Genomic DNA, 15,796 nt, shown 5'->3' with positions numbered 1-15,796 from the left:
AGACGCGGCTATCAGCCAACCGCAAAAGCGATTACAAATTAACGTGACGTTTCTTCGCGCTTTAATATGAACTCCTGCTATGTCTGCCATCCCTCTTACGCACACCCTTTCTTACTCCCCAGGGGACGAATACAATTATCGTGCCTTTTGTTTCACAATTGCAGTTACTTCTCTGTTTCCTATCTGGAGGGTGAATGATGTACTATCTATTTTTATTTTTATATTCTTATGTCGATGGTATTCTAGTACGGTGATGCTTCATTTTGTATAAAAGTACCATTTTATTAAGAGTCTTAGTTATATACAAGGAATTTTTCGAAAATATATATTTCTTTTTTCAATAATGAAAGATAAGTTTATCAATGTCAAAATTAATTAAAAAGTGCAAATAATAATATAATATAATCATATTAAAAATAATACTATAGAAATAAAATATAATGTTTATTCTTTCAGTGTAGTTAAAAATAAATATGTTTTACGTATATAAGAATGTATATACATATACATATTTTACATTTAATAATAAAATAAATTATTATGATTTATTGTGTCAAAATCTTTGAGAATTATATCTCAAACAATACATCAGTTCTAAACAAGTTTATGGATATAGTCAACTATCTGATCAAAGTTTAATTTTTCGAACAAAGCAGACTTGTTTCTTTCTCTCTTATGAAGAAAGAAAAAAATATTTGTAGCACGTAAAACAAGCCGACACAAAGTTATCTCCCACGTAGTTCTAGATTTACGAGATCCGCCGCTGATTTCAAAGCCACGTTAAAAATGGAACAGCCTTGACAGCATGGTCTATTCCCCTCTAATTTTAACGGTCGATGCAGTCCCGTATTTTTTTTTACTAAAAAAAGTTCTTAATGCGTGACGACCTGATCACTGACATTGTCACACTTCCGCAAACATTTTTGGTCGGTGAGTCCCGTTAAGTCACAGTTATAATTTTAACACGTAAAATGTGTATTTCTAGCTTTGCAAATTTCAAGGTTTTTGTACTGAAAAGTCTTACGAAAAAGATTATAGGTGTAACAAAAATCTTTTAATTCTTATAACAAAGATCTTTCGTTGTAAGAAATATCGAGGTTACAAGTTATACCTGATATATTTATGTATAGCAGTTTCCTTAATTTTATTTATTTAATAATGTCTGTTACGTCAAAAGATTGGAAAGTACTTGTATTTCTTAACATTACACTAAAAAAAAATAATTCTTTAAATTTTGTAATACAAGTAAAAGTAAATGCATAAAAGACAAACACATAAAAAAGATTTTAATACAAAAATTTGGAATAAAAAGTTTTGTTAATATATAATAAATTTAAAATTAAATATGGAATAAACAATGATAATTCTGTTATTAAACATGTAGAAATTTAAAGTTTAATTTTTTTATCGTCAATCAACAATATATTGTTAATATTTAATAATTATTTTTGAACATATTAGTGATTCACTTTATATAATATGTTTATATGTTTTTCTCACATATAGTGTAGGTAGTATAATTTATTTTGTGTAATATTTATAGTATGTAGATCTAAGAATATTTGAGATTAAACGTTTTCATCTCTTATTTTAATTAATTTTCACAGAGTTAGCTCTTCTAATTTCGTGCCTCAATCTATAAAAACATCAAGATGTGTCGCTTCCAAGTATCATTTACCAAGATAAAATTGTCCCTCGTATATTCACCACGGGGCTATGTTTCTCATGTAAATACTGAAAGAAACTGACATCACCAAGAAAATGCTTTGATCCCATCATCTAGATACTTAAGATGTCAAAGCTCCTTATTAAAATAATTTAAGATTTGTATATACAGCATTACTAGGAAATTTTACTTTGTGCGTAGTTTGTAAGATATACTGAATATTTAGGTGACAGAATTTTATGATAATTTAATATTATATATATAAATTTAGGTGACAGAATTTTATGATAATTTAATATTATATATATATATTTATTTAAGTAGTAATTCGATCTGCTATTAAAAAAATTAAAAGCAAAAATTAATATCCTTAATGAAGTAAAAGATTCAATATTTAAATACAATATATGTATATATAATAAGAATTATTAGCACTTATATATGAATACATATAAAAAACAGTACGCTATATTCCATGTTATGCAGATGACAACGAGAAATTAAATTAACAACTAATTCATAAAGGATCAGGAACAGCCAATAGCAGGTGGACGTTGCCGTTATCTTGAACGGGGTTGTCCAACCAAGAAATAATACAAGTGCACTAGGCAGAAGAGACCAACCTACCCCTTACTATCCGCACACCCGTCGCCCGCAGATAAATCTTCCCGCCCTCTAATTGGCCTTCCCTCCATTTCCTCGGCTCATACCCTTGGTCGACCTGTTCCTTCTTCTCCTCTCCCTCACTTCCATGCCTCCTTCTCTCTGTATTCCCCTTCCCTCTCCTCGTTCGTTTCATCTCGGTTTCACTTCCCTACCTTCCCGGGCACGGCTCCAGGGAACGTACTCACCCTATGCGCCACCACCCATCCCTCCCACCATTCATCTCTAAACCGGCGAATTATTAGAATTATTAGACATTATATTGGCCGCAAAATGTCCGTTAAACCGCCAGAACTCAATTGTAAATTAAGATTTCTGATAATGCCGTGAGATGTATGTGTTCCAAACTTAGCAGCTATTATTAAAGTTCTAGATTCATATATTAGTGGGATTTGTTCCCTGAATCTATCCGGAGAAGTATCAGAATGTATGTGTAATACAGTGCGCGTAAATGTAAATGTAAATATAACAAAATATATTTTGAATTCTGTACCTATTGATACAGGCCTGTCAATTATACAATAAATTAAAATATATTCAAACATTTTATCAAAGTGTTGATGTTTTGAAACAAAATAAAAGAGAACATAGAACATATTCGTCAGGAATCCGAGAAGAAGACTCAATATTACAACTCAATATAAAGTATGAATGTCTTGGCTAGTGTAAACGAATCTTAACGAGCGCTCCTGAAACGCATGGAGATATAATTTGTGCTCGAATCGAAAATGATTCAGCACTCGTGGAAATAACAGATACTAACCGAGAGTTATGAGCGCATCGTTACGAATACGTGTAATATTTGCAGCAGCAAGAGCAACATCAGCGAGGCTTTTGCATTTCTCCTTCTCTATCCTACTCGACCGTTCTCCATTTCTCTTTCGGCCAACCAACCACCTCACAGTTCGTTTCCGTGTTGTTACATAATACACGCTGCGGCGCGGTTACGTGGATGAGGGATGAGGTGCTGCGTTGCCTAATAACCTCCCCTTTGCACAACACCCCCTCAAACCCGACTGAATCCTCCTCCAACCCCCTTGTTATACCAAGCGCACAGGATACGATGGTATTTGCGAGCGGTGCATGCAACTACGGGCAAACCACCCTGCAAGAGCACGACGATATAGAAACACCGCTAGAACATCGCTGACGAGAGAGAGAGAGAGAGAGAGAGAGAGAGAGGGGGGAAGGAGACGGAGGAAGAGAAGGAAGAGGAGGAAGAGGAGGAAGAGGAGAAACAGGAGGAGGAGAAAAGGGAGGAAGTATCTGAGGGCACCAGGTTACGGAGAGAGAAGCGTGAAGTAATTATATGAGGGCGGAGCACGCTAGGCTCATCTACACCTAACACATTCATATCAGTCGGCCCGAGCCAAGGAGCTGCTGAAACGTGAAGCTCGTACATCAGGATTTCGTTGCTGGGATAGTAGACTCCTCGAGGAGTATCGCAGAATGAGTTTTCACACAGCAAAACCTATTGCTGATTCCTTCTTATTGAATAAAAAAAATTCTTAACATGAGGCACGCGTAAATTCATCTTTTCGTTAATTTTAATATATTAAAGAAAAATGTATCGTGTTTATTCGATATATAGCAAATAAAAATGTATTACAAGGTTTATAACAATAAAAATTACAAAAAGACTTTGAGAGAAAGACACGAACACTTATAGTTGAGACAAAAAAAAACTGTGCCTAGTGCCTATAGAAAGCTGCTTCACCGAATCAAGAAACTTGTGAATAAAATTTCTCATAATATCTAACCATCAACGAAAAATCATTGCACAGGATAGAAAAGAGCTAGGTGGAAAGATTAAAGAAGCAAAAGAAAGATGGCGCGGAAGGAGGAGAATAGTGTTATACATTTAAGTGAATACACCTATATAGAGGGACTTACTGGGATTCAATTACCGCAACGTCTGCAAAGCACGCTATTCCCACACCCTTAAAAGACTACCCCTCGCGTTGTGCGCGTCCCTACCTTTCCATCTCCTCAAGAACGAACAGGTGCTCTTGTGCCTGCTGTAAATTGTTCCCCCTGTAATCCAAAGTAAAGCGGTCGTTTTATCCGCGCCATGGCGAGATGGATGCCTCGCTACGTCTTTTCACGTAATAGATTGCAGCTACGCAGCTAATGCTCTCGGTTTTGATCAAAATTATGTTTTTTACCGACTTAAGAATGAATTTTAATTCATACTTAGTCAATGTTAACGATAAACATCTAAAAACATAGCGGTTTATACAACAAAATGAAAAATGATGCATTCAACTAAATAAAAAAGTTAATATGCAATATGTGAATTATTAATTAACAATATGCCATTTTGCTTTAAAACTAATAATCTAAAAACAATGTGTAAAATATATAATGTAAAATTTTACAAGTTTAATTTTTATTTCTTTTAGACAAATTTTGATTCGATCTTAAATTTATACGATTTAGAAGATGCATAAAATTATAATACAGTCGCAGAAAAAAAAATCCTTGCAAATATAAAATACATATGTAATACCTTCAAACCTATTACTTTTTAAAATAATTGTCTTGATTTAGTACATAACCGATTAAATTGATTTCATATATATTTTTGAATAATTAAATTTCATTTTTATTTATTTTGAATAAATTTTAATATATTTTTTTATTAAAAATAGCATTGATTTTAAAAAAATGTAACTTTATTTCTCTCGAATTTGAGATAATAACGTTCAGTATGAAAGCACGCGGATAATAGGATCTCCAAAACGTGATTTTCGAAGATCGGTTTCACCCTTGAGATTAAAGAACCAAGGATCACGGAGTTATAACTAAGGATCAGAGAATAGGAAGTGTTGCGTGAGACCAATAGCAAACTTATGCCTAGATCGGTTATGTACCTTCGTTCGGTTCGAACATAGGTACATAATTCATCGGGCGTGCACCATTGTCGGGAGCTTCATTAATACAAATGGCGTCTGCTGAATTCTGCCCCCAACCGCTCCCCGCTACGTGTACGATAGTAACGAGAGCTTCCGTCTGTACATGTGGGTATGCGATTGTGTATGCTCGTGCGTGTTAGCGCACGTATATAGGGATAGCGAACGATAGAAGCATCCACCATGCTATGCTGAACGTGTGTGCCACCCCTGGAGACGCCGAGACACGCGGGACATATTTTTGCAGTCCTTGTCGACTTTCATGAGGGAGTCTTTCCGCAATAACATATTAATATCCCCGAGCGTCGCGAGACTTATGGTTGTCCGTGGAAAGCTCAACTCTGGATCAACGCTGGCGCCCGTTAAGGCGGTTCCATCCTGTACCGCGATGACACTGCCTAACGAGTGCTTTAAGTGCCGTAAAGCAAGCGCCGCACGTCCTCTACTTTCTACATCGTAATATCGTTAAGGAATTGTTAACGAAACGCGCGGTAGAAAATTTTGCTCGCGTTTAAGTAATATTTTTCTTAATGACAAACAACGAGATCAAAGAATCATATAGCTTATCATCGATCTAGAAAATATCATCATATCGTTACCGTAAAGATCCTACTCGCGATGTAATTTAATAATAATCGAACATATTAATTCTTAAAATTTGATTCATATCGCGGAAGGGTAACAAATGACGGGATCAAGGAAAGCAGATCTATGGTATAAGGGATAAACTGCTGCGGCCAGGGCCGCAGGCAATGAAGCGTAAGACGTGGAATTTTAAGTTTACATCGCATTTATTTTTTTTAGCAATCGTATAATCAATGTAATATTACAATAGCGTTCAAAACGGCAACCGTCCCGAAAAACGCCGGAATATAACCTTAGTCACGGGCAGCTAGTGCGGCCCTGGTCGCTGTCGGATTACATACAATCAGGATTCAGATTTGTAAATAGTTAGTATCCTAATATATTACAAAAAAGAAGAATTTGCCACGCGGAACATTTACACAAATAACTACCACTACGCATAGGTAACACCTATCCCTAACAGGACTATGTGCCTAATTGATAACGTATAACACAGCAGAGCAATGAAATATTTGTTGTCCGAGAAATCCATAAAATAAATAACTATTAACATTACATACCTCTTAGAAATACTGCATTTACGTATTATTCTCACATCCTCTTAGCGGCTATTCGTATACATTCATTAACTAGAATAGAGTTGTTTTATAGGATAGCGCCACAAATCTCTTTAGAGCAGGCGTTTAGGTACTAGATAGAATACATACATTACAATATTCGCATTTGTAATCCATCTTTACGTCTTACTTCTCTCAGATCATTGCTGATTGGAAAAAGAAACGTTTTCTCTTTCTCTCTCTCTCTTTTTCTTCAAAAGATCCTTTCTAAATTTATTTTAAAAGAGATATCCATCTCGAGATCGCGCACTCTTGACCGCTTTAGCAGGTACTTAAGCAGACGCACATATCATAAACGTTTCTATACAACATTAACAAAATTATCGAATATCAATATATATATGTATATTTTGTACCAATCGAAAGCATTACATTTCCATCATTAATCTCACTTGCTGCCGGTATACGTTTTCAAATAATAATTCTAAGTAATAACGAGATGAAATAAAACAGTCTTTTTATAACAAATGAGCGAAAATTACTATTAGCAAAGCGAAAGTGGTAACAATATAAACGCACTCTCTTATTGCTCGCAAATAATAAAAAAATAACAAAAACATAACATCAACAGATAAAATCGGTCTAGTTAATTGTCTCTCTCTTTATCTTTTTTTCTCTCTCACTCTTTCTTTCTCTCTTTCTCGCGAGGTTGTATCGAGTGCGCATTTTCGAGAGAAAATATATTAAGCAATGGAAAATGAGGAGAAACCGTGCTAATAGCAGTTTTGTACATTGAATTATGATAAAGAGTCGTGCCTCTGTTAAGTTCGTCACGAACTAATAGTCAATAAACATCGACTCAATCTCATCCATTGAGAGAGTTAGATGTTCTTTACGTCCTATATATTAACCCTATAAATAGTTGTAGCCTTTTCGTTACGTATCTCAGTTTCTAAGTTGCGTACAACCTATCGCAATGCACGTCGGGAGAAAGCGACTCTGTATTCGGTCGATTTTTCGCAAACGACACCCCGGATCCGCGGCTGATTGGCCACCCTCGATAATTCAATCCCCTATCTACATGCTACTGCACCAAAGCAGAAACTACAGGTAGAGAGACCAGAAAGGGGAACGACTACAACAGAGCTAGGCTTATATGGATGATACTGTGTACTTGGATACTGATTGGTCTGGGAGCATATCGGTCAAAGTGAGCTACGGGAAGTAGCCATGGTGGGGGAGGTTCGTCACTCACCGGGTGCAGCATCCGATTCGCCGCAACCGATAAATTGACGATCGACAGATACGCACATCGACCATCTATTTGGCATTGCAGAGACAGCGGGTGCAGCCTGCCACTCACCTGAAGCATAAACAGAAACGACAAAGTGTTAGCTTATTATTTATGTTATCATAAATTAGAACGCATTCAATTTTTAATGGCGAGCAGTGAATACAATCATTTTACGCGCATTAACAAAGTACAAAAGAAATTATATCAATAAGAAATTATAATATCAATGAGGAATTAAAAATATTATTAAAATATATGTAATAGGTCGTTATTGATTGTTTACTTGCTATAATGGCCAGACTAAAATTTACAACGTAAAATGTTGAAATCTTTTAAAACTATGAAAGGTCTCTATTTCTTTTCAGAAAGCGAGACCATCACGTAAGACCAACTGTTTGGGAGTTTGACTTAGGACATTTATATATACAACGTGCTAGGGAAGCGATGGGTCGGGCCGCGAATGCTAGTTCAGCTTCTTTTGTAATAGAATGAATGCACATGGTGCCTTGTCCGGTCACATGCACGTTGAGTCTGAGTTTTGGTAGTGTTAGTATCTCGGGATATCAATAGTTCACGTTAAGAGCGAAAGGGTTAGTCTAGGTCTCATGGGGAATGCGAGACAACTTTACATCACTATAATTCTATTTCGTTTTGTTGCGTTTACACAATCAATATTAAATAACAAAGAGTTAAGATAACAAAAATTGTAATAATTATAATAAACGATTTATTAAGACCGTATATGTGAATACATAACAAGTAAGAGTTTAATGCCTATTACAATCGAAGCTGGATCTTAGATGCTTTTTTTTAAAAATAATTTCTATGTGAATAGTAATATGAATGTAATAATTATATCTATTCACAAATATCTTACTTGATTATGTTACATGTGTAAGACGTAAGTAAACTGTAATTTTTATATAAGTACAGAATTTTTTTAAATGTACAAAAGTTATCTTCGTGATATATGTATACATATTCTACTATCTATCATAAATAATTACAACATTTTCCAAACTAAATTTTATCCCTTATTGTATAAGGAGGAAATCAATATTTATAAAAATATCACAGTGACTCTGGATAATAAATAATTGTAAAGAATTTACTTTAAACTCGCACAACCCTTGTTACTTGGAAATTGTTTACACACGCTTGTATCTCATTTGAGTCGCGTCGTTTGCTGTTCGGCCTAGAATTACTTCGCCCTTCCAAAAGTACGCAACGTTCTGAAACTGAGTCTGGCGTACATACCTAAGCATCCTTCCCGTAAGCATTTATCAGGATTTCCGAAGGAGAAACTAGAGTTTTTAAGCCACCATAAATTCTCATACTTAAAACTCGCAAAAACCAGAAACACGATTCTCGATATGGCTCTGCAAAACAACATCGTGCGTTTTATGTAATTCGCTGAGACACTTCTATCAAGAAGTAAAAATAATTTCAAAATTATAATTTTGCGAGTCTCACACGATATAAGTTCACATCAGTATAGAATATATATCATAGAAGTGAATGTAATCCTATTTTTCCCGTTCGAATAAATCTTAACCGGTTCTCTTTCTCCATGCGATATCGGTGCGATCTATTTAATCAGATTACAGGAAATGTTCAAGAAATAAGCCGCAAAAGATAAAAAGATTGCAGCTGGCTCGATATATGTATATACGAATATGTGCACGTGCGTGTATTTTTGTGCGGATGCGTGTCTGGAAAAGAGAAAGACAAAAGGGGTTGAGAAGGGGTGTGAGAGGGAGTGGAATTGAGCACGGAGCAGTTATTATCTATCGCTCTCGTTACCACAGGTTGCTCGTAAACCGGCCGCATCAAGGGGATGGGGCAAAGTGGGATGGAGTGTAGAAGCATAGGTAGATAGGTAGATACCAGTACTCATATCGCCGTCGTCATCGTCCCGTACTCGCATAGCACCAGGGGTGAAGCCCCACTCCGGGCTATACTCATTGGTTACCCCTGCAGAATATCACGCGGAGTGCGAACGGACGGCTGTGTCTAGGGGGCTGTTCGAAAATCTCGGCTTGCCATTCTCTACGCTTGGCCGAACGTGAATAAAAATCAAGGTTGACCCGTCTCTTTTTTTATGTGTGCTGTTAAATTTTAATTATATGTAGGAACTGCCTAAGTTATTCTTTAGCGCAATTATCATCTATTGATAACAGAACAAACGCGTAAATATTTAATTTAAAAAAAAAATATTTTCAAATTTATTCAAAGTTAATATTATTAAGAATATATTAAAAAATATGCAATTAGAATGTGTTACTGTTTGAAATGTTTTTAATTAAATTGGTCGTTATAATCGAAATAATAATTATTATATAAATACTCTTTTCAATTATTATTACGTCTTCTATTAGTAAAGTTAATTGTTCGATATACAAATTATTCAGTTACTATGGCAAATAAAATATTATAAAATAACAAAAAAAATTAAATTCTCATCCATCTTAAGTTTGTCAGGTACACAGTCTCCGGAAAGATATATTAATTCGCACGCCCGTAGGTATATAGAAACCGTAGCGGTACAAAATATGCGATTTCTCAAGGGCAGAACAGGTACACCTATGGATGCATACATCGTCGAAGCTGTGGCTGACGGGCCAGTGGATGGCTCGGAGAGGGGTTTGGATTGAGATCGAGTCAGAATTTTTTGCCAGGACGGCGTTGAACGAACGCGAGTGCGCGAAACCCCCGCGGAGCAACAGTGCGCTCGTCCCGCGACAGGGGGCAGCACCACCATTGCACTATACCGATATTGTGTAGCGTGTAGTTGCTACGAGCAGCCGCTGCACCAGGAACTCATAAATCTCCCGGGATATAGATGGCTCTAGTGTCGCGTGAGGTTGCAAGCTACCCCATGCAGGGTGCCGTGAAACGCCCTCCCATCCCTATCCTATCCCTTCACCCGGCCCACTTCATCGTTCCTCTCGCTCTCTCGTCGTCGCCCATCCATTCCATGACCGAATTACTGGAATCCCACCTTCCGGACCGAAGGTGGACTTTTCGAAACGAACGACGCTCGTTCTTCAATACTAATCAAAATGCATGGATATTTCGAACTCGGTCTCGGTGTGCGCTTAAAGATTCATTAATACTGAATAAAACAACTTTACCAGATCAAATAGATACACTTTTAAATGATGAATTATCGGGAAATAAATAAGCTAGAAACGCGCGCGTCGACATGTAAATTATGTACTGTCTTCAAACACTTGGTTTCAAAAGTTTAGTATCGCTGACATCGACAGTCTAAAAATATGAACGTGCCATCATGTTTTCAATGGCTGAGTATGGCCATTAAAATAGAGTTGTATAATAAAGATAGAAAGAATAATGAGATAAGAATGTAATACAATTTTTTAAAAAGTTCTTTTACAAAAGATTTTATTTATTAAAATGTTATTGTAAAATAAAAAATTGAGAAAATTCAATAAATCAAAAAGAAAATATTCGAACCCGGCTGGTATTCGAGTGAAGTGTCTTACGTATATTTTTCTTAAAAAATGTTATATTTCAGACCTTTCGATCCTTAATGTGGTCCTTCTCAACGAATAAAATTAAATTAATGTATGAAACGCATCCTACTGCTTACATTAGATTGTCGATTATGTGTCCAATACTATTACATCATAGCACCTTCTGTTTGTGTACTTGAAAGCGCGCGTCAATTGTATGTCACGTATCTTGGTGTCTTTTTCTCAAAAATTGAAAAAAGATTTGGTACGTTTATAGAGTAAAGTGGAGAATGGATAAATAAAAATGTTTGGCCTTTAATTTTTTCTTTGTGCCCCCTGCTGTATTTACATCACAGATATAACCGAAATATTTGAAGAGAAATATTCCTGTTGTATCTTTTTTCACATCAACGAGATGATATCATTAAAGTAAAAAAAAATTGTTCCACACATTTTTTTGTATATAATAATATACGCTCGATTTAATTATAAATATTGTATAAGTAATTTGTTGGAAACCATAATATTCGCAAGTTTATATAAAAATCTTAAATTTTTATCATAAAAAAAAACTTAAATTCAACTAATTTGAAACATTAATGAATGACGGATATGCGAAAAAGAAAACTCAGAATATGTGAAAAGACTAAAAGTACGTCTTTAATAACAAGAAAGAATTATGTGTTGATATGACTTCAGTGTAGGAATAAAACAAGTATATGGAGTAGCTTGGAGGAAAAAGAGAGAGATGAAAGAAAGGAGAAAAAACAGAATAAACGGAAGATCCAGGGACCAAACAGCCAGCGAGCTAACTATATAGCCAGCCAGCCAGCCAGTTAATCAGAGAAAGAAGAGAAGGCGACACCGATGATGAATCACTCGTTAGAAATGAGTGGGAGCGAAAGAGAAAAAGGAAAAAGAAAGAGCAATAAGAAAATATCCATGCAAAAAACGCACTCCGTTGGAACGCGCTAAAGCGAGTCGCTAACTGACTTATCTAGACATCAGAGTCTGCGACTCGTTCTCCTGACTTCGCGAGAACAGAGTTTTGAACATTTTAAACATTAACTCTGTTACAAAATTTAGAGAAATTAACTCACTAATGTATACAAAAAATATATATACACGTTCGCAACATAAATAAGTTAACAAACAAATAAGAATTAATGTTATACACATAGCGTACACTTTAAGAATTCAGACGACGCGCGTTAATTAACAGTAAATAATCTGAAATAAAAATTACAAGATAGCATGATTGTTGATGATTTTTGCAATAACGTCGCGCAGCCGATTAAATCATTGAAAACAATGTGTTACGGAAGGATAACGGTCGAGAAGATAACCAATCGCCAACGAGAAAACTGAATTCTTCCCGTGGGCATGTCGGACAAATCCGAAGGGTCGACTTGCCGTCGCCGAGGAAATTGGGTTCGTCTTACGGACCTACAGAAGTGCGCGGGTAAAAGAAGTTCCAGTATCATCAAAGAATGTCTCAACGTCGCGCGTTTATACGCGCACACCGATAGGGCTTATACAGAAGTTGCGTTCGCTTGGTCATGGGTAATGGTTTTACGAGCGTCAAGGGTGATATAAAGAAAATGAAAAACACACCGGCGCTGTTGCCAGCATGCACGGCGTATAACTAACTACGTTCCTACCATGTCCCCTCCTTTCCGCATCTACTTCTTAAGTTTGTGTACAGTGAGGGCAAAACCCGCTGCTTCGAAATACCTTCCGCTTCGCGACTTCCAATGCAAAGCATGACAATTAATCGTGCACCCTCCATATTATCAAGTCACATCATGATTACATTGCCTATAAAATATACTTTACTTATTTAACATTTGGGTATAGCATTATAGAAGCTTATGAATATTTTCAAATGAAATAATATTTCCTTAAAATTTCCTTTTATCTTCTTCGTTAATTTGATTTATGTTGTATAACTTTTGCTACAACATTCTGTAAGTTTAATAAAAAATTATAGTCTATTCAGTTTTTTTCTCAATTTGCAAGTTACACAATCCATTATGTGCTCCGTTAAAGTAACCAAATATATCCTTTCATGAATTTTGGCGCTACTGAGATAATGCCAACTCTCTTATATTCATCATAATATTGAAATAAGCTTTCAAAACTTTGTGTAGCAGTTCATTAAATTTGTTCGTGTTGGCTCGCGTATCCGTAGATTTTATGGAACGAAAGGGGAAGGTTTTATGAAAGTTGAATAGAAGGAATGATGATGGTGTGAGGTGAAAGATGCCAGCTAATTGTGATACACTCTGCGGGAAGTCGCGACGGTGAGTGAGATGATTGTTCGGCTATATAAACCGTGGAAGAAGCGGAAATGTGAGAAGAACAAAGCTCTCTCTTGCTCTCTTTTTCTCTGTTTTCTTTTCTTTTTATTTCTTCTTATCTTATTATTATATTACTTTTATATTAATGCATTACTTTTTTTATTTATGTTCAGAACTTTAAGGCTGGTATTCATAGTCTGTTCTTAATTTCAAGACCGTCTCAAGCTACGTCTTGGTTGCTAATACAATTCTCCGATTAGTTCACGACATTTTAAGCACTAGCTTAAAACCATCTCGAAACTTAAGCAATGTCTATGGATTCCGCCCGTAGTTCATCACGCCCTTACATATACATACCTTAATTAACATTTGCTTCTAAAATATTTTTCGTCTTTTTTTGCAAAAAGTATACTATGCGACGTTCGTTTATAATTATAAAAAAATTTACGCAAAAAATTATTTTATACTATGTGACGTTCGTTTATAATCATAAAAAAATTTACGCAAAAAATTACTTTATAGTGTAAATTAAAATTATTACTATCGTAGAATCATAAAACACATAAACAGAAGGACGATAAATTGAATGGACGATATTTATCATGTAGGCGTAGCCAAGGAATGTATTCAACTCGCTCCACTTTTATTCTAATCTGACCTAAAGCACGCGTGCGCGGTATACATAAATAAGTTGTTTAGAAATCAGAAATATCGGATCCGAGTGAATAGAATGGTCAAATTAATTAGCATAGGTGGTTCACAATGTAGATACAATGTAATATTGACATTTGAAAATTATGTAATTATCTATTAGATCAAACGAGTCCTTCCATTCTCAATTTAAAATGAATGAAGACAAGTTTATTTCTCCTGTATAGTAAATGCAATGTGCAATAGCTCACATGTAGCAATCATGTCTTAATTGAAAATTACTTGATATATTGTTATCATAAACACGACAAAAATTATTTTTAAGATTTAATATAATAACACATGATCTAATAAAATGAGACAAAATTTAATATATTCTTTCTTATTTAATTTATCATATTAATAATATTTTTTTCAAATTTAATACATAATTTTAAGATTAATATATCATTTTATATTAAATTTTATAATACGCGTCATTTTTTGAGACATTTAAAAAATAATAAAAGGGAAATTATTTAATGAGAAACTCTCAGATAATTATAGTATAAATCGTGTGTTAGATGTAACTAATTGGACAAAGTAAACATATGTTACACATGCCGTTGAAAAAGAAAAAAAAAGGAAAAAACCATGATTTTTTAGGTTTTGTATTGAGAACTTTTAGTCTGTGCACAATGTTGCCCGCAGCCTGTTTCATGAATCGCATTTCAATGAATAAGATAGAAAATACAAAAAGAAAAAAGAGAAACAGAAAGAGAAATGGAAACAATATCAATTCTCTGTTTTTTTATCTTGCATAATTCTTTTTTACATTTCTGAACTTCGAAATTTATGGAGTTTCAGTATTTATATTGTGGTTTCTTATTGTTGCATGAATGTGACACAATGGTACTAAAAGCTGGAGTGTTGCTCAATTTTTAATGTTGATACCAAGTGAAAGTAGATTTCGCAAAATTTATATTTCATCGATAAGTAACGAAAATATATATGCAAATAAAATAATTAAAATATTTTGATAATTTTTATTTCATAATTTGATTAATTGAGAAGGACATGATTAATTGATGATAATTGTCGATGTACCTATATATTTAGTGTTATTTTCATTAACAATCATAAACCGTACTTTATATTACTAGAAAAATAAAATACTTTATTACTAGATATTTATTACTAATTTTCTGTCAACGCGGCGATATAATGAAAGAAATATTAGCACATTCTAAAAATATGATAGTTCAAATTATTTATTGTATATTTTGCTCATTATAATTACCAATAACAATTACCAATAATTATTGTAAGTAAAAAATTCTGATTATACGTATAATTACAAATCACAATAATTTTGTCGTAATAAAAGTAAAAGAAATATATAACTTTGCTAAAAATGCTGATGAAAAAGTATTATATGTATACTGCAAATAATTGTAGAATGAAAGCACTGTTTTTATATCATTATACTCCAGTAAAGAAACATGATAAAGTCTTTCGACAAGATCGCAAAGCAATGCCACGTGCAATTGATATCTTGGAATTTTTCTAGGACGACAGTGTGCAAGGTAGGTCAGGGTCTGATTGCAGGAAGGAAGCAGTTAGGCCCGGTTAAAGTCGTTAAGCCAAGTTTACGAGGTGTTACCAGGAGCGTAACCTGTAAATCTCAAAGGCATGAGTGAGAGAGAGAGAGAG

At 34.6% G+C, this 15,796-nt stretch overlaps 1 protein-coding gene across 1 annotated transcript in view; it reads right to left on the bottom strand.

Moving 5' to 3' along the window:
- Positions 1–6,888: 6,888 nt before the first annotated feature.
- Ubx (ultrabithorax) overlaps positions 6,889–15,796 on the bottom strand; it is a 95,007-nt gene continuing 86,099 nt past the window's right edge. The window contains exon 3 of the mRNA XM_018515513.1: positions 6,889–7,746. The gene's annotated coding sequence lies outside the window, so the exon portion shown is untranslated. The remainder of the gene's footprint in view (positions 7,747–15,796) is intronic.

Source organism: Trachymyrmex cornetzi, unplaced genomic scaffold (assembly GCF_001594075.2).
Source record: "Trachymyrmex cornetzi isolate Tcor2-1 unplaced genomic scaffold, Tcor1.1 scaffold579, whole genome shotgun sequence".
In the NCBI taxonomy this organism is placed as follows: Eukaryota; Metazoa; Arthropoda; class Insecta; order Hymenoptera; family Formicidae; genus Trachymyrmex; species Trachymyrmex cornetzi.
This window is presented reverse-complemented; position numbering and strand designations above follow the sequence as displayed.